Source organism: Candoia aspera, chromosome 4 (assembly GCF_035149785.1).
Source record: "Candoia aspera isolate rCanAsp1 chromosome 4, rCanAsp1.hap2, whole genome shotgun sequence".
Classification (NCBI taxonomy): domain Eukaryota; kingdom Metazoa; phylum Chordata; class Lepidosauria; order Squamata; family Boidae; genus Candoia; species Candoia aspera.
In genome coordinates, this window is record NC_086156.1 from 4,059,433 (window position 1) to 4,079,849 (window position 20,417).

The window sequence follows — 20,417 nt, forward strand, 5'->3', positions numbered from 1 at the left end:
AATTTCACCTTTTTGCGTTGTCAGCGTGCGGTAGCTTAGCTCATCTTACCGTGACGGAGGAGCGTTATTTTCTGTCTGCATTTCACCCAGCAAGAATTCTCTGGTCCCTGTGTGATGAGCAGGTCTCCACAAAGCCTTCGAGAGGGGCATTTTGCAAAGCAGGACAGTGGGAACGAAATGTGCTTCCTTGCAATGTGAAAGCCACAGTCGTCTCTGGAGGGCTGGAAGGCTTGTGCCAAAAGCCATGGCTGGCTGCCTCACAAGTGTGTTCCTACCCCAGCCATGCTTTTGCTGAGGCAGCTAGTAAGCAGTGTGGTTGTACATGCACGCACATACGGCTGGGCACACCTCTGGAAACCGCCACGCAAGCCCTTCTATGCCACACAACTGTCTCACACTCTGAGAAGGCGCGCTCCCCTTGCGCTGATGCGCGTTGCAGAAGGCTCCTCCAGTGCTTCACCCAGTCCTACTAAATCAGAAGCTGGCGATCCTCAGCCACCACCTCCCCATCTCTCATACAGCCAAAGTATCTGAGATGCTTTGCTTTCCTTCAAGCAAAGCATCCCTTGGAACTGCTTTGCGAAGCTACACCTCCCTACGCCCAACTCTCGGCTTTGCTCCATTGCCTCCCCGTTTCCTCCTTCCCCCTTCCGGAACTTGCAACAGCTAGAAGGGGCCACTGTGCAGCTACAGCTCTTCTGACGCTTCCAACTGAAGGCCTTCGCAGTCCGCGTTGCTACCTTCTGACCCTTGCAAAAGCTGGGAGCGGGCACTTGAGCAGAAACCAAAGGAGATGGTGAGACGCAGCAAAAAGCCTAAAAAAGGTTGCTCAGGCCTTTTATTCAAGCTTTTAAAAATTGTTTTCAGCCTCCACGGGGGGGGGGGGGGGGGGAGATCAGAAGGACACCAGCTACCAAAACAGGGTAAAGATAAAAAATATGCATGAGATTCAGTGGTCCAGTTCCAAGGAAGAGGGCTATAATGACCTAAAGGAGTGCTTCTCAATCTCAGCCACCTTCAGATGTATGGACTTCAACTCCCAGAATTCCCCAGCCAGCACGCATTTACTCCAAGTCCCAGAATTCCCCAGCCAGCATGCATTGACTTCAACGCCAGAATTCCCCAGCCAGCATGCACTGACTTCAACTCCCAGAATTCCCATGCTGGCTGGGGAATTCTGGGAGTTGAAGTAAGCGGCTGAGGATGAGAAACCCTGTCCTAAACCAATAAATTTATTAGAAAGCCAAAAGCATCTTAATTGCCTCCTTCCCCCTTTTAAGGGCAAATTAACAGTAATTGAATAGCTAACAGTTTCCTGCTGTTCCACGGCACTGCAAATCAGGTGCCTGAAATTCTTGCATCACTTTTACTTAGTGGAAGGGCTGGTTCTGATGAGAAGGACCGTGGGTGGGTAGGAGCGTGCAGCTGTTTCTCAGGATGAGCCTCTTCACCTTCAAGTAAGATGGAAGAGTCCCCCAAGGCCATAACATCCATTTCCTAACGGTATTATCTAGTGGTAGTCTTGGCTGGAAGAACTCTGCAGATATTGGAAGGCAGAAGGTGAAGCTTTAGAGATCCTGCAGTGACCAGCAGGTTGGGGCAGATGACCTCTGGTCTCCCTTTCAGCTCTGACGCTACGATTCCGTGCGTCAGCTTAATCTCCATCTCCTGCAGGAGAACTTCGTCACCTGGATTTTATATCTATACATTTTTATTTTATTACTGGGTTCTTCGCGTGGTAATTTATATATGGATGGTTTTAAATTGTTAATTTCACTGTAAACCGCCCAGAGTCCCCCTTTTGGGGGGGGGGGAGATGGGCAGTGACAGAAAATTGATTAATAAATAAATAAATAAATAAATAAACAAACTAACCTGGAGTGGAGCCCACCTGTTCCTTTGGAACATGTACACGCTTTCCTGTTTTCCAATATCATCCTTGCTCTCAGTTTACAGCTAAACTATATGTCATGGTGAAGAGGATACACAAAAGCATTTTGGCGAAGAGGAAACAGGTCCAGCGTCAATCTAAATATTTCCTTTGTGATGACATGCGCAGAAAACAAAGGACCAAACGGACAGAAGGCAAATGAAAATGGAATGGAAACAGATTGTTTTATTCCTTTCCCTTTGGAGTTCACCACCATCCATCAGGACCGTGTTCCAAAGAACGGCCTCACATCTAATTCTAATTTATACAACACATCCGGAAACCTGTGAGATGGCTTCCTGTCCATTCATCCATGAAGAAGGTTCAATTGCAACACACTCAACAATATTGCGTCCACTTTTGGCTTTATAATGAAACTGTGGGACATGCTACTCAGCTGAGAATCCTTGTTTATGGGCAGCATTTACTAGCACTTGTTCTTAAGAAGAGATTGGAGAATGTTTGCTACACCAGAGCTTCTCAACCTCAGGAACTTTAAGATGGGCGGACTTCAACTCCCAGAACTCCCCAGCCAGCCATGCATGGTTGAATCATGGACTTCAACGCATGATGGGTTGAAGTCCACCCATCTCAAAGTTCCTGAGGTTGAGAAACACTGGCTTACACAATGTAGACTGCCTCCAGCTGCAGTAACTCAGGGTTGGCTTTTATAATAGACCTTTTAAAGTCAATGCAGCAACTCCATGGCTTCCAGAAAAGGCCAGAATGGAAAATGGGGTCACGGCTGAACTCTTTAATCAAAGTTATTGTCTTGACTAATATGCCATGCGATAACATGCTCCTTGATTTTATGGAACGATTCCACTTCACCATTGTATAACTCAGCCACTAACAATAAATACAAGCGTCTTGGATTACAGATGTTTGAAGCACTGGATGTTTTCCGAGCTGGTGGGTTTGAATCCCACCCCGTTCTTTGGGTGGGGAGCTTAAAGACAGGAGATGTGAGTAATTGGGGGAGAGGAGAGGAGGAGGAGCAGAAAAGCCATACTATAATTCTCAGAAGTCCCACCATCTTCTACTGAGCTTACTTTTTGATAACTCTGCCCAGGATTGCAGCTGAAGGACTTGAGCTGGAAACAAAGGCCGAGCTACATGTTATCCCCCATTCCATGAGCCTTTTTCCCACGGAGGTTTCCTTTAAGGAAGGGTGGCGCATCTAGGGCTGCTAAGAGCAGACTCACAGGAATTTTCAGGTCTCAGCATGAGCACAGCAGTTAAAGGTTTCATATAAGAATAGCCATCCTATCTGGCATCAATGCTGCTTTGAACCCAGTATGGAGCAATCGATGCCAAACACTAGTATTGGTAGAAAGCAAGGAGAAAACAGACCTTCTATTTCCCCCCTTGTGGATACCCTCCAGATACGTGAATTTGAACTCCCAGAATTCCTGGCAATGGATATATTGACCGTGGAATTCTGGGGGTTGAAGTCCACTCATCTGGAGGGTGTTCTGGAACTCCCAGGATTCTCAGCCACACTAACTGGGGAACTGTGGGAGTTGAAGTCCATCTACTCAAAGGGCTTCTTGGTGGGCAAAAACTGTTTTATGTCATCTGATGCTTTCTTCCAGCCAGGAACCATTTAGAACAATGAGATGAAGTCAGCAATTCATTTGGGCCCATTATTATTCAAACGTCAAAAATCTCAGAAAAGTGAGAAAAGCAGCAAACAAAAGGAATATTTATTCTGAGTATAATTATATTTCTCCTTGGATGACCTACATGAGCTTAGAACACCATCCAGCCTTAGAACGTGACTACAGGTAGTCCTCGCTTAACAACCATCGTTTAGTGATGATTTGGACTTACGACAGTGCTGGAAAAGCCAACTTACAACCTGTCCTCACACTTACGACCATTGCAGTGTCCCCGTGGTCACATGATCATGATTTGGATGTTTGGCAGTTGATCTGCACTTATGACCTTTGCAGCATCCCGTAGTCACAGGATCACCATTTTTGACATTCCCGGCCAACTTCTGGCATGCAAAATCAACGAGGAACCGCGTGATTTGCTTAACGACCACATGGTTTGCTTAATGTCCATGGTGATTCGCTTAACAACTGCTGCAGAAAAGGTCATAAAATTGGGTAGGACTCGATTAGCAACCGAAATTCCAGTCCCAATTGCGGTCATTAAGCAAGGACTACCGTTATTAAAGGACGGAGAAGTAGGATTGTCAAACCTCTGATAAAGGAGATAAAATGTTTGCAAGTGTTGCTGGCCAAAGTGAGAGGAATTCTTGCCAAAATTCCCTCATGCTCTAAAATCAAATTTGCTTTTTTTTTTTTTTTAATGTATCATATCCAGTCCACAGATATTCACACTTGGTTATAAACTGAGCTGATTCTGCATTTTGGAACCAATCTACCATGAACATGCAATTATTCTCGGAAAGATGTACAACTCTGAATTTTGTGAATACGATCTACGAAGAAAAGTGCATTATCTCCCCAGAAGTAATACACAAAGATGCATCCTATTATGGGAATTTTTTTTTTATAACAAAACCTGTGCCCTTTGACAAAATTGCAAGGCAAAATTTGGGGAAAAAATTGTAAACCAAAAGTTGGGGAAAAAGTGCACAAAAATACACACAGATATATAAACTTCCTAAAAGGATCTCCAATTAGTGCAAAAACAAAATAAACCAAATTTCCGGAGAAACAAGAAACGGGGAGAAGATGAAACAGACAACTTCAGAAAAATCAGACACAGAGTAAAACCAGAAAGTCTCTCAACTGCTCGTTCTGTTTACATTCCAGAGAGGTTGTTATGGCTCACCCTGCCAATATTATATTTTTCTTTTTCCCCCTAAAGATCAAATAGTTTGTTTTCCAATATTTGACAAATAGAGCTCCTACATTTTTGTTGCACGTTATTGAAAGCGCAAACTTGAAATTATTCTCCTGTTGGTTGTCAGTCAGGTTTGTTTTTATATGCCTGACTTGCTTTTATTTGCTGGTAGGAACGGAACGAGGATGAGAAAAAGGTTTGATGGGTGAAACCTGTTCCTTATTGCTCCTATGCAAACAACGCTGAGCTCCTAAAGAAAGAGATCTTGATAGTTTCTATGTTGAAGGGACTACAGGTAGTCCTCCCTTAACAACCATTCATTTGGTGATGGTTCGGACTTATGACGGTGCTGGAAAAAACCAACTTACAACCAGTCCTCACACTTATGACCATCACAGTGTCCCTGCGGTCACATGACCACAATTTGGACACTTGGTTGAAGTCCGCCCATCTTAAAGTTCCTGAGATTGAGGTTTCCACAGTGTAGACTGCCTCCAGCTACAGTAACTCAGGGTTGGCTTTTATAATAGACAGTGTAGACTTGGCAACTGGTTCCCATTTAAGACCACCACAGTGCCACGTGGTCACCTGATTGCCATTTTCGACCTTCCTGGCCAGCTTCTGGCAAGCAAAATCAATGGGAAGCCTCACAGTTCATTTAACAACCACATGGTTCATTTAATGCCCACGGTGATTCGTTTAACAATGGCTGCAGAAAAGGTCATAAAATCAGGTTGGATTCACTTAATGACCGCTTTGCTTAGCAACCACAGTTCTGGTCCCAATCGTGGTTGTTAAGTGAAGACTGCCTGTATGAGACTGGCTTAAAATACGTGCCAGCAAAACGTACAAGCAAATCGCTAGGAAGCAGGCGTTTGTCCGTGTGTCTTAACAAATGCAGCTGATTCTTTTTGAGCTGCTCTGCTGTTAGGCACAGAAACGCTGAATAATTTAGAACAGGCTGGGATGAGCCATTTGTTTCAAAAATCTGACGTGTCTTGAAATAAATGACTCAGCCCAGTTTCACTTTTTTAAGCTATTCCTTTATTTATTTTTCAAATTTCATCACCACTCATCTCCCTCAAAGAGGGACTCGGCAGTTTACAATAAAACTAAAAATAAATACAGATTAAAATACAATAAAAACAGTACCTTTTTAATATAAAATATAAAATAATATAAAATATAAAGTCCAAGATAAGGATATTAAAAGTTCTTGATTTAAATGAATGATAAATATCTTTATCTATCTCATATTTAAATGTCATAGACAGAGATACTTAAACCTTTGTGAACCCTTTTGAATGTTCAATATTGCTGCGTAAATATATATACTCTGTCCATGCGGTGGGTATGTTTTAAATTTTTCATAGTGTATTTTTTCATTTTAATAATGACTTTTAGATTTTTATAATGACTTTTTAAAATAAATCTTTGTTGTTTTTACTGACTGTTGTATGCCACCCAGAGCTGCTTACTGTGAGATGGGCAGCCATATAAATGGGATTAATAAATACATAAATAAATAAACACGATCTAAAAAGTAATCTGGTCTCCAAGCAAGTCCTGAAACTCGACAAAGGGAACCCAATTAAATATTTGAGTCAAACTCTGAACCACTGCACTGGGACACCTGGTGAAACACCTTCTGAAGACCTTGACCCTTATTTTGGTATTGGTCTCCCTAAGCTTGGAGAACCCCAACCGAACATGTATTTCCCCAACTTTGCAAGGCACCTCTCAAAAACCTAAAGTGTGGTCATGTACCTCCCTCTTCTCCAGATTAAAACATCTCCAGCCTTTTCTGTACCTCACCACTGCTCTTCCCTGGGTGGCCACCTGAATATCTGAGCTTTCAGACGCCCATTACAGGGCGTCAATAATTCAAAAACAGATGCCGTCCATTTGAATAGGACTCCTGGGGACTTCGTTCACATCATTTTCCTGGAAGAGTTTCAGAGTGATTTGCCAAATCAGGCTTGCAGGGTTTTCTGATTTGATTTGATTGATGGATTTTCTCAATTTATGGGAGAACGTTCTCAAGTTCATGACTCCGGGGGGATAACGATGATTAAAACAGCATGGAAAAAACAAAGACACAACACACGTATGATCCACAGCTGGCGTAAAAACAAGCTCACTAATAAACGTATCAGCACAACCACTGCATTGCGTTGCTCAGCCACACCTCCAGGCCCCCAGGACCAGTGACAGGGTTGGGGCCAGTCTAATCTTGTGGGGTGGTGGATGATATTCCAAAAGGTGGGTGCCATGATAGAAAAGACTCTCTTTCTGGGCCCCACCAGATGGCCCCCTCAGATGACATTCCTTAGTGGATGGGACTTGGAGCATGCCTCTTCTGCTGGACCTAATGGGATGGGTAGACATAATCGGGAAGAGATGGTTCTTAAATAACCCAGCCCCATGCCCTGGCTTTAACTTCCCACTCAAGCAAACAGTCCTGTTCTGGTAGTCTTTGCTTAACAATCACAATTGGGACCGGAACTTTGGCTGCTAAGCGAAGTGGTCATTAAGTGAATCCAACCTTTTTTGTGGCAGTTGTTAAGCAAATCACTGCAGGCATTAAGTGAACCATGTGGTCATTAAGCGAATTACGCAGTTCTCCATTGATTTAGCTTGCCAGAAACTGGCCCAGGAGGTCGAAAATGGCGATCATGTGACCACAGGACGCTGCGACAGTCATAACTGCGAACCGGTTGCCAAGTGCCCAAATCGTGATCATGTGACCGCGGGAATACTGTGATGGTCGTAAGCGTGAGGACTGGTTGTAAGTTGGGTTTTTAGCACCGTCGTAAGTCCGAACCGTCACTAAATGAATGGTTGTTAAGCGAGGACTACCTGTAATTCCTTGTATTCCCTCATTCTAGACCTATCCAGCCCTAAAACTGCTTAGCTTCCGAGATCAGCCATTGCAGTAGAGTACAGCCAAGCATAGCTTGACACACACGTTTTCTTCCTGTGATACTCGGTAAATGAATTGGGTCCTTGTCTGAGTTCAGTCTGCTTGGATATTGATTGGTTCCAAGCTCTAAGGCTCTCTTTTGCTTACTGTCTCACTCCGTGAAATGCAAAATCCCAGGATAACTTAGTCGGCCAAGCAAAATAATTGAGTTTTTGCTGTGAGAGGAAAAGAAGAAGATAGAGTGGCATTTCTCAGCCCCAAATGCAAGCTTTTCTTTCTTAACTGTCAAATATTTTTATTACTGGGCTAAAAGATGGCATATGCATTTAGCAGGAGAACCACACACCAATCTTCCCTGAAGCAAATATTGGATTTTTGCCCTGCAGCCAAGAGGGGATGCAATAACCTGGTATCACGATGGCCCGGACGATCGATGGCTTTTGAAGCTGGAAAGTGCCTTTTTGAATGGACTGTTCTTAAATGCCTCCTTCGAAGTAAGATGCACGCTTGGAAAAGACACGATGCCACAGGGGATACTGAGCAAATGGGAGACTTTTTTTTCTTCTTGTTCTGTGATATTTCAATGCCGTTCTATTTATTGAAAACTGAGGAGTTGATGCAGATTCAGAAGGGGAGAGAAAGGAGGTAGGGCTGAGCTGCATGATCAGCTCGGCCAGTGAAACTACGGGCCACTGAAGGTCTCTCGAGAGCAGCTTGGGCCAATGGCCAATCCTTTATCTGCAATCTCCACCTGACTTTTTCTGCATTGCATCCCTAACTTCTGCCAGCAAAAGCAGGGTCATCTGGGGTATCCGCTGGGCTTCATTTCATTCTAGGAACCCCTTCCACTCCAAGCCATTCCCCCCCCCCCCAAATTTACTAGTGCATTGGTGTCAGCCTTGCAAGGTAGTCCAGACAAGAAGCACACCAGGAAGTACCAGCTCTATCTTTATTGTAAGGTTCCATTAACAGAACCTTGCAAGTCTGAAAGGACATCTTTCCCCCCTCGCCTTTGCAGTCCAAGAAACTAGGGACGTCTCCCTCCTGAGACACTTTCCACACTCCCATTCCTTCTGCAGGCTCCGCTCCCTCTTATCTGCCCATTGTGTAGTCTGTGGCTCTGCCTCCTGTCTCCCCAGGTCATTCCCACAGACCTTTACAATTGGTGAAGTGACGGACCTCTCTTTCGTTGTAATGGTCTGCGGGAATGACCTGGGGAGACGGGGGGAGGAGCCGCAGCCTGGACAACAGCCTGATAAATGAAATTTGAGTCCAAAGGAAGAGGGGTGGTGAAAACACCTCAAAAGAGACTCTCCCTTGTTTTTGAGAGAGTAAGAGGGAAGGAAGGGAGGGTTCTGTCTGACAGGCAAGATCTTTTTTTGTCCTGTCTCACAGAACTGTGGCAGATTACAGCGTTTTGTCATGTTTGCTGCAAGAAAGAAGAGCAGATCTCCACAGATCTTGCCACTCTTTTAATGGAAGAAACAGAAAGTCTCTCTTAGGTTTCTCTCTTTCCCCTTCTATGCCGCACAGCAAACTAATTTAATAATACTTTTCTTACCCCACCCTCATGTCAGCCCAGAGGAACCATGGCAATTGCATCTCTTGCAGACATTTTTTTAATTGCATGTTTAAAAAAGGAACGCAGATAGATATATGTATACCTGTATTTGTGTGTATGCAACAAATTAGTTATTTAGTAATCCTAAAACAAAAATAAAATAATAAAAAAAACATACTAAACTGATATAAATCACCTAAATGGGTCACCTATTTGTTTAACCAGGGGATCACAAGGTATCAAATTGTGCATAAAACTGTTCTATTCTTGTAAAACATTATGAAAACTAAGTTAAAGGAGAGCATATTGTGTCATTTTCTGATGAACGTACCAAATCGAAAGAGATTACTTAAATAGATCACCTATTCATTTAATCATTTAATCGCAATGTATCACATTGTGCGTAAAAATGGTCTATTCTTGTAAAATATGAAAACTAGGTCGAAAAGGAATGCACTGTGTCATTTTTTTTATTATTAGTAGGGGAAAAAAATCCCCTTTTAAATTTCACATTCCTTGAATCCAGTCTTTGATATCGAGGTTAGTAGTCCTTTTTCCAATCTGTCAAAAGAACTGGAGAGACACTTAACTGTGCAGCAATTTTCATTAATTTCAATATCTTTTTATGTATCTTTTCCCCACCACTCTCAGCCATCTATCAAGGGTCTTCCTATTTTCTGGTACGCTTGCTTGGGTCTTTGACCATGTAAACCAACCAGCAAACAAGATGAGATTTAGGGCTACCCAAAATGGCAATAAACATCTGGAAACAGCCCCTAGAGATAGGAAAGATGTAGAGTTGATTCTATCTCTGCTGCCACCTAGTGGTTGACCCATTTTTTGCAGCCCCATGTGGGAATCCTTGGGGGCGATATGATTTTTATTGATGCATGCTTCCCAAAGTCATAAATTACGTTGGGAGATAAATAAAATAAAATAAAATAGTGACTTGACGTGACGTAATAAAATAAAATGACATGACACGACATTATATAATGTGATGTAATAAATAAAATAAAATAAAATAATTCCTGGTTTTAGAAACTTTTCTAATTGCTGGTATCTTTCTCATGTTCTTTCTTGGTACATTCAAAGCTTTGCAATTATTTAATTAATTTATATAGCCACCCATCTCACACAAGTGACTCTGGGCAGCTTATAGGATTAAAATACCCAAACCCACCAAATTTTCAGTACCAAAGATATAAAAAGCAATTGTTTTCTTCTTGGTGTCCTGGCGACTTTGTCAACAAATTTATATATTTTTCTTGAAAAAGCATGGGAGTACCTTGCATTGCTTTCCTCTGGGCTATTTTGTCAACTTCCCAGTCTAACCGACAACCTACCTGGGGCTTCCCAGTGGTCCCCCATCCACAGTGGACTCCACTTAACTCTTTTGCAGATCAAGTACCTTTCCTTTAACAGTTTCCCCACCAGGCTATTCCATTTTTCAAAGTGCACAAGAACTTCAAACGTTGCATCAGTTAATTTTTCAATACCCCAGGAATCATTTTTGCCATTCCTGAGACTGAACAGGTGAAAATGCAAATCTCATGTCAGAAAAAGCAGAGACTTATTAATTGATTTCTTTATTTTTCCGCACCACAAACAAGGCGCTGAAGAATAGAACAGGTGCCTCATTTAAAAACCCATTAACCTTTCTGCCAGCTCCGTCTCTGTCTTTTTATATTTTTCCTATGCTTTGCTACATCATCTCTCAAAAGACACAGCAGAAGGCGCTGACAGCCAAAAGAAGCAAAGCAGAAAAGAAGACAGTCACAAAGTAATCAATGCTGGGATCTCCCACATATTTCAATATGATTTTAAGAAATGCCTGTGGGACTCCTTTGGCTTCAGCGCATTAATATGCTGCGTTTGGGTGAAATTCCTCTGTGGCTTAAAACAAAACAGAAGATACAAAATGGGGTGGAAGAATTGTGATGGAGCACATTCTGGATCTAGAAGGTCACAACTTCAGTGTGGATATCTCCACACTGGGCAGGGAAAGAGTTTGTTTTTGAAATCTTGGAGATCCATTGCCTATTCCAGAGGCAACTTCTGACTTTCCAAATGTTGATAGAGGTACTCCTCAACTCATGACCATTCATTTAGCGACTGTACAAAGTTATGATGGCGCTGAAAAAAGTGCCTTGTGACCAGTCCTCACACTTATGACTGTCACAGCGTCCTAGGGTCACATGATCACCATTTGCGACCTTCCCAGCCAACTTCCAACAAGCAAAGTCAATGGGGAATCATGTGATTCACTTAACAACTGAGGCGATTCACTTAATGACTGTGGCAAAAGAGGTTATATCGGGTACGATCACATGATGCCTCACTTAATGACCACACCACTTAACAACTCATTTTCTGGTCCCTATTTGGTTGTAAGTCAAGGACTATTTGTAAACTTCTACTCACGGCATCTCCAGGAATTATGGCCAATGTTGAGAATGCTGGGAGTTGTAGTTCAACAACATCTGGGGGGCCAAAGTTTGCTCATCATTAATGGGGAAGGTACAGAAGACAGTGGACCAATGGTTTAATTCAGCGCAAGCAGCTCATCATTCTAGGGAAGAGGTGGACAACGGGGCTTCCTGAAGCCTCCCCCTGGTCCACGCTGTTGAAATTTCCTCTTGAAAAATGATGATCTATTGATTTTCAGCAGGAAATTCTGAAAGAATAGATGTTTTAAAATAACGGGGTGTAGGCTATAAATGTTAGGCGTGAAGGACACTGTCCCTTGCAGTACTTGGCCACCAAAGGTATAATTTTTTAAGAAGTGTGATTCTGGCTGCTTCTAGATCAGGTCTGTACTTAGGGGGTGTGGAAAGTGCTGTGCTCATAGAAGGTCCCAAGATCTTTCTGGTAAGGCTCAGAATCCTGAAGAACCAAAGTCCTCAAAAGATACCACTAGCTATCTCTGGTTTGGTGTTCCCCAAATGTCCTCCATGGCCGCTGGAAATCTAACCTGGTTTCATCTAAGGTGGCTCTCCATCTCTGAAGCATCCTTCTCCTCACCTTTCTCCAGGGCTTTCATGAGCTGATGAAGTCAGCCAGAGGCTTTCTAGTCCTTGACGTCCAAAGGAATCAGATACCACTTCCAGCTTGGATCTTAGCAGATGCCTAGGAGTGCTGGATTATTATTTATATATTTAACAGATGTATAAATAGATGCCCATCTACCAAGGGGAACTCTGGGTGGTGAACAGATACAAAAACATAAACTCTGCCCGTCCAACCCAATCCAGAAGAAAACAGGGTCGAAGCTCCTAAAATCACATCATCCACCCATCAAACAAAACCATGCTCATGCCAGACCTCCATCAACATCTCAGCCCTGGTGCGGGATAGAAAATAAATAAATGAAGTAAATATATAGCTGGTTGTAAAGCTTGTGATCTTGATCTATAGTTGGTTGTAAAGCTATAGTAACAAAATCTTGCAAGTCTGAATGTGCAACCCCCTTCCCTTTATCTTTGTGCGAACCAGGGAGGGGCTTGGCTGAGATGTTCACTCATGTTGCATTCTTGGCCAGGGCTCAAGCCCCTCTTATCTGACCATTGCTTCAAGGTCAGATGTCTTCCTCCCATCCTTCAAGGCCGTTCCCTACGTCCTCTACATCTACATCATCTCAGGGGGAAGGCTGTTCCACACGAGAGGTGGACCCACAAGGTGACGCTGCTTCGCCAATGGGACCCGGAGTATGTCCCCTCTGCTGGATCTAGCGGGGTGGGTAGAAACCGTCGAGGATAGGTGGTCCTATCTAAGGTCCTATCTAAGTTATCTAAAGGCACAAGATATAACCACCACTCTGAGACACCATTTTCAGTACGGGAAGACTATCAATCCGAAGTCAAGATATGGAGCTGCCCAAGGCTTGAGACATCCTCCCAACAATTCAGAAGAATGGGCCACAAAGGCTTGCATTGACAGAAGTCAACAAGAAGAAGGTGGCAAAGGAAAGAACACCAATCTAGTGTTCTGCCAGACAACCATCACTCCATTCTGTGCCAGGTTATTTCCTGCTTCCCCACACCCATTTCTGAATTTTTGTGACGATGCAAATATTCAAAAGAAAAGTTTTTCCATGATACGTGGGGAACCTGAAGATTCACATGGATGATCTGGCTATAAGGAAGTTTGGCCTGTTCAGCCGTTTAAATCCACCCTTTAAATTGATTAGAGGTATCAGGTGCCTTGAGATCACTTTAGAGCAATTAGGAGGTGATTTCAGGATTAAAGAGACTTTCTAAGCTTTGTAGGAACTTGAAAACTGTGCAGTTTTCTCCCATGTAAGAACAAGGCTAGGGAAGGGGCCTCATTGCTTTCATGAGCTTTCTAAAATAGTCTTGAGTAGATAGCCAATGAGTTTTATTACTTTTGACTATCAGAGAACGTGGAACAAAGCTGCTTTGTTATTTGCTTCCTCTTCTGCTAGAATTTGTTTAGGCAGGCTTGATTAGACTAAGCGAAAAAGATTTATTCCTTGAGTGATACTGAAGTACTATGCTTGCTGTTAGACTTCTATCCATATTATACAGGGTATTTCCTTTATCACAGTGTATTATGCACACCGTTATGCACACAGTTTTAATAACGCACACTTCACCGGCTTTTGAAATTGGTGTACAAACAGCATATAAATCATCTCTCCCCGTTGAGGCTAAACATGCCGATCAGCCAAGCCAACAATTCTGCCAGCCCCTGGAATCCAACTTCAGCTTCAGTAAGAGCTGACTTTTTAAACGGGTTGTGAAAGGTTTTATTTTTCAATCGGAGTAGAAGGAAGGTTGCAGTGATTCAGCAGAACTTCCCCGTTGGAACTTTGCTACAAAATTGGGAGGCTGCTGGGCTGTCTTTTCCTCAACTCCGCTGTGTATTTGTAATCGTTTACAAAAAAATAACTGGGGTGATACTTCAAGTTTATCTAGCTGAAACTTTCCAGGATAAAGGGTTTACTGTGCTTGTTACTTTACTCATTCTGCCGAAAGAGGAGGCAGGGGCAGGCGTGTTCATGTTTCCACGCTAGCCGGTGGCCGAACCTTTTATAAAGCTGGATCTCACGTTGGTTGGAATGGAATCTCGTTGCCTTCGAATTCAAATGGGGTCTGGATGGATTGGCACCCACCGGAGCCCCCAGGCGCTTGGATTCACGGGCGCTCTTCTCCATTCTGCAGATGTTCCAAAAGGCTTGTGTAACTAAGTGTGCTTTTTACACAGGTTTTCACACAATTGCGGGCGTGTCTGCGAAGGCCCTGCTCCGCCGTAGTTTGAATGGCAATCGTGTCCGCATTCCAAAAAATGTAGAGGAGCCTTCCCACGTAATGACCATGATAATTTCATACTGAATGGTTCACAGTCTCTCTTGGTTTCATAGAATCATAGGATTGGAAGGGAACTTGGAGGTCACCTAGTCCAACCCCCTGCCCAGGGCAGATTATGGAGCGTTTGCAATTGGAGATAACAGAATTCTGTTAAGGGTGTTCTCCTATTATCCCTGGAATTTAGAATTTAGTGGTGCTTGGTAATTTGGGGATCACAGACTCTAAGGATTGGAAGGGACCCGGGAGATCATCTAGTCCAACCCCCGCTATAATACAACACCAACACCACACCAATGGAGGTCTCCAGCCTGGAGAAGATTCTGCATGCCTCTTTCCTTCCTTCCGCCTACACAGCGGAGGAATATCCCTGCTGCTAGGCCCTTAATGCAGCCACACGGCCATAAAATACTCTTCCCGGCTTGTTCATCTGCTCCCTTTTGAAAAAACAGCGGGGAGAAGCAGGTGGCAATGAATCTGGTCATGCAGAGAATACCAAATTCTTTTTCTGTCCCTCCTTCCAACCCTTGTCTGCCCCAATGCGGGTCACCAGCATTTCTCTGAGCTCTGCTTCACCTCCTCCGGCTCCAAATTATTAACGCATTTGCCGGTGCTTAACGAGGCTTGCAAAGAGCTGGCTGGAATCCTGGGGATCCCAGCGGCTTCCTTTTAGCACGACGCCCTGCCCTGTTTCTTTTGGGGGGGTCGGCGGGTGAGCAGGGAGAAGGCAGAGGCTGTTTGGACACCGAGCATCCAACTAATTGTCCCCACTCGGCTGCAGTTTGCGCATGAACGTGTTTGTGTGTTTGTTGAAAGGAAGAAATGATGCCGAGGGACAGCGATTAGCAGTGGCCAGGTCGCCAAATGACCCAGGTGGCCAAACAGCTGACACGTCTTGTCCCTGACGTTTTTCAGGAGGCTGCTGTGACATTACAACCGAGCACTGTAGTGCAGAAAAGATTCCAGAAAGGGGGAACGCTCTGCTTTTAGCCCTCTATCCAAAAATATGATCGTCCCCTTACATAAGGCATGAAGCAGGGTGGGGAACTGCTGAAGGAGTCGCAGTTAGATGCTGGCCTGGGCTGCTGCACCCTTTTCCTGCAGCGCTCCCCGTGGAAAAATCCGAGAACAGCTTCGGGCAGTAAGGAAAGAAAATCGGAACAAGCACATCCCTCTTTTCCTTCAATGGATAGATTTGGATTTGTCGTTCTCAGTGAACCCTGAAAAATCCTGGATCTAAATTTAAGTCACGGGAAGCTCTTCTCACGGGCTGGGTTGACGCATCACGTTAAGCCATGGTTGGGTTAAACATGGCTTGCTGAATAAACCCCAACCGGCTGGGTAAGCACAACGTGTTAAGCCCTAAGTCTTAAACAACAATGTCTGCCAGGCTAAAATTAAACAAGCCACGTTACAGGTAGTCCTTGCTTAACAACCACAATTGGGACTGGAATTTCGGTTGCTAAGCAAAGCGGTAATTAAGCGAATCTGACCCGATTTTACGACCTTTTTTGCAGCGGCCATTAAGTGAATCAACACGGGCGTTTGGCAAGCCCTGTTGTCATTAAGTGAACCACGCAGTTCCCCATTGATTTTGCTTGCCAGAAGCTACCTGGAAAGGTCAAAAATGGCAATCATGTGACCACGGGATGCTGCAACGGTCATAAATGTGAACTGGTTGCCAAGCGCCCAAATCATGATCACATGACCGGGGTGACAATTGTAAGAGTGAGTTCTGGTTGTAAGTTGTTTTTTCCAGCACCGTCGTAAGTCCAAACCATCAGTAAATGAATGGTTGTTAAGCGAGGACTACCTGTATGGTTCAAGGGATATGTGGTATGAACCAGAGATACACACAGAACTCAGATCCCAGTGCAATGAATGGTGTCTTTTTCACTGGGGTTACCATATATGGGTTGCTAAAATCCATATGGCTAGCATATGGCAACAGAGGGCCAGAGTTTTCATGTCTCTCTGCTGCCATCTTGGGGTCATCCAGATTTTGGATCCCCGATCTGGTAGGTCTTGTCTTCACAGTGAGTCCTCCTCCTAATAGCAAACTTCAGCATTTCCTATTAAACCCACTCTATGTCTTTCACCTACAGTATATCAACTGGCTTAATCAGTCAGGCTTAAGGACAAGAAGGAAAAGCACAATCCAGCTGGGAATGGCCAGGAAGGGCACCGGGATTCAGTGTAACGACAGAAGGTGGGGGCTTTCATGGAACAAGGTCACCTAAGCGTATTGCAGCTGGAAAAGAGGAAAAGTAATTGAAGGGAAAGGCAATACCCCTGCGTTTGAGAGACGGAGAAAAAATGTAGGGTATATATTTTAAAAAAATGATAATTCTCAAGATTTCATCACGTGAAACAGAAAAAAAATGAACTTACGGTTTATTGTTTTGATGTTTAGACAAAATAGATTCTAGAAGGAAAAGAGCTATGTTGTAACCATAGAGTTAGAAGGTAAACTTAAAACTACGCTTAACGACTGCTATAAAGAAGATCGGAAGCTGCTTATTTATATCGTTTTTCCCCCTCCTCCTCCCTTGCACTTTTTTTCTTTCTTTTCCATTTCTTTCTTCTTCTTTTCTTTTTCTCACTTTATATTAGTTTGCATTAGTTTTTATCTTCTTTTTAAAAAATCTTTTACACACACAGACAATTTATTCTGCACAGAGAGGAAGAAGGAAGTGTGTGGGGCAGCCAAGCTGTTCCTCAATTTCAGTAGTGGCCCAGAGTCGCATGGGCTGGTAGATGATAGGAATGAGGTCCACCTCATCTGGAGAGACTCAGTCTGGGGAAGACTGACAATGATAAATGACATAAACCCCCCAGGGGTGGGGAACCTAAGGAGCTTCTACCAAGGAAACAAATAGAAGTAAAAAGTCCAATCTGCCTTTTATTCTGCATTTGCCTTGGGGAAGAGTTGATTTTTTACTGTTCTTAGCTTCATGTGCTTTTCTCTTATTAATAAAAAATATACTCTATTTAATAAAATATAATCTATCAAATATGCGTTTAATTATATTTATACCAATCATGCCCACAGGCATCATGCACCCACAGATAGATCTTTAATCTTCTTTTCCTGCGCTGTCAGAACAGCTGCAAAGCCAGCCCCAAGTTCAGCATGATGCAGATGTGGAAAAGCGGCCTGCCAGTTGCTAGCCAACACACCCCAGCTGTTCTTCCCCCACTGACACTGAATTTCTGTTTGACCCTGAGCTTTGCATCCAAGCTGCCTCTCTTTCCTGTTCGTGGCTGACAAGCCTTGTGGATGGTTGCTCGGTGGACACAGAAAGCCCAGATAAACTACGGCTGTTCAAACATTAGAGTGGGCTTTAATTGAGCCAAACGGATGTTGCGATGACCACTAGCGACAACCCGTAATCACCGCCTTTTCTGAATGATCCATGGAAGGAAAGGGCGTTTTATAATCAGCATCTCCTGGGAGAGGAGAGAGGAACGATAGATGAGGTGTTAGGCTGGGCCATTGTGATGAATGGCGAGTCCTGGCTCAGACCAAATGTGTCCACAGAGATGAATCAACTTTAATCAATGCAATTGATAAGGGCGTTACTAAATCCAATGCACTTTTCAGTTTGTCCTGATTATATCTGACTGTTTTCCTAAAGAAGCTGCTCCTCATTTAATTAGTACAGAGAAATAGATGGTGTCTACAACGCTAACTCATAATTCGACCAGGCAACAGGATGCAAGAAATAGCCATCAGTTTCTGTTCATTCCTGCCTAGGAAGGTTTTTATTAGATTTGAGGGGAGCAAAGGACTTCCAACTTCACTTTTCTTCCTACTGAAATGCATTTTAAGTGGTAAGGAACAGGCTGGCGGTGCTAAGTCTACAGAGCTGGGCTGCAAATACCAGGACAGTCTGTAGATGGCAGCCAAGAGGCAATTTTCCTAACCCTTTGCTGCCACCTGGTGGCCACCTGGTGCAATGCAGGACAGGTTGGGTTGCCATAAATTGGGCTGGGTCAGAGATAAGATAAAGCAGTCTTCCTCTCTCTAAGAACCCCCCAGAGATGTGGTCTTCAACTCCCACAATTTCCCAGCTAGCATGAGCCTGAAGTTGAAGGTCAGGGGTGAAGCTTCCTTAGTCTGGAGACCACCAAAGTCTAAGAATGAGAAATCGTTATGGGAATTGTGCAATAGGTAGATGCTTAGTTCCATGCAATTCTGGTGTAACACATCTAACTATGATGAAATGGGAAATTACTTGGATTCTCCTACAGAAAGTACAGAGTTAATTGGCACAGCAAACTTTTAATTTAGTCGACTAATTGAGGGAAGTGAGTATCTGATATTCCCATATGTCCTGAAAGTACACCATCTGCAGCGGTTTACATCAGTGGTGTAATGATGTCATTAAGTAAATGATGTACACTGACACAAATGAGGTATGCCTGAAGTAATTTAACACACAACGCCTTGTCTGAATTAATTCAGATGCAAGGGACTTTTCTGTTATTTGAAGGGATCTCCAGATGGAAGTGAGGTCTATTCCATCTGAAGTCCAGCAAATGGGGATCTCACTGTGGAGAATCTTGATGTCTTCTGAGCTGGCTTCTCTTCCTGGAGACCTTCCATTACCAGGGTAAGAATCATCATCGGTGCATGGAGCATGGTTGTTTAACTATGGTAGCTTGTCCTACCAACCATTTCCCAGATGCAAACTGGGGAGGAAGGATGGTGTTGGACCTTGGTGATTTGACTTGCAACGTGCCAGCTTTCCACTTCATTTTTTTTAAAATTAAAGGATCAAAAAAAGATTAAGTGAGGCAGAAAACCAGGAGGCCATCAAGAGAAATATCTGCAGGAACATTGATGCCTTTGGGCAATACAGTACAATACACGGAGAAGACTAGTCGATGATTAACAGAGCTTGGAATGAGGAAAGATAAAATACTTCTTCCATATCTCCCCAAACCAAGGACAGTTGATCAGCTTCACATCAGCCTCAATATTTTCGTACTACAAAAATACACAGGGCAGTCAATCCAAATCTCAGTATCTAAATCAACTTCATATTTATCTGCCTGTCCATCTCTCTCTCTCTCTCTCTCCAGTCCAACTTGCTGCTCAGTGCTAGGATCCAAATTCAGGCATGATGCAATGGTATGTGGGAAAGACCTTGGGAGACAGGGCGAAGAGACGCTGCCTAAGGAACAGTCAGATAAGAGGTGGCTTAGCCCGCAGCTGCATAATGGGAAGAGTAAGAGGCTCAGAAGGGACCCCCCACCCCTAGTTTCTCAAACTGTAAAAAGAGACAGTAGGAGATTTGCACTTTCAGACTTGCAAGGTTCTGTCAATGTAGCCTTACAATAAAGTAGAATTAGCTCATCTGGTTGGGATTCCTGCCTGGTCTACCTGGGAAGGCTGACACTTCCCCCACAAGTGGCTGACCACAGTCAATGAAATGGGGTCACCACCTTTCCAGATTTCAGTGTTTTTATATACTTCACTGCCATCCGCCTTCCCGTAACTTAAATCCACTCATTCCCGTCCTGAAGTCTGGAAAGAGAAAGAAGAGGTCATGGCCTTCTTCTCCGTAACCTCCTTCCATGGATTGGAAAGTGGCTGTCATACCCCCTGAGTCTTCTCTTCTCAAGGCTAAGTAAACTGAGCTCCAATATCTCTTTGTCAGGTCCTCAGTAATTTGGGGGGCATTTCTCTGGACCTGTTCCAACAGGAGCTGGTGCCGAATCGAAGCTCTGGCTAGCGGCTGGATCAACAATGGTCATTCACCTAGCTTTCCTGGTTGCTCCCAACTGACCTCCCTGAATTTATTTATTTATTTTCTATCCCGCCTTTATTATTTTTAGAAATAACTCAAG

At 43.7% G+C, this 20,417-nt stretch overlaps 1 protein-coding gene and 1 long non-coding RNA gene across 2 annotated transcripts in view; one reads left to right on the plus strand and one right to left on the minus strand.

The window, feature by feature from the left end:
- VIPR1 (vasoactive intestinal peptide receptor 1) overlaps positions 1 to 20,417 on the minus strand; it is an 87,171-nt gene that overhangs the window by 41,443 nt on the left and 25,311 nt on the right. The gene's annotated exons all lie outside the window — the stretch shown is intronic.
- Positions 7,309 to 20,417, plus strand: part of LOC134497606 (uncharacterized) — a 293,428-nt gene continuing 280,319 nt past the window's right edge. The window contains exon 1 of the long non-coding RNA XR_010067925.1: positions 7,309 to 7,337. This is a non-coding gene — a long non-coding RNA (uncharacterized LOC134497606). The remainder of the gene's footprint in view (positions 7,338 to 20,417) is intronic.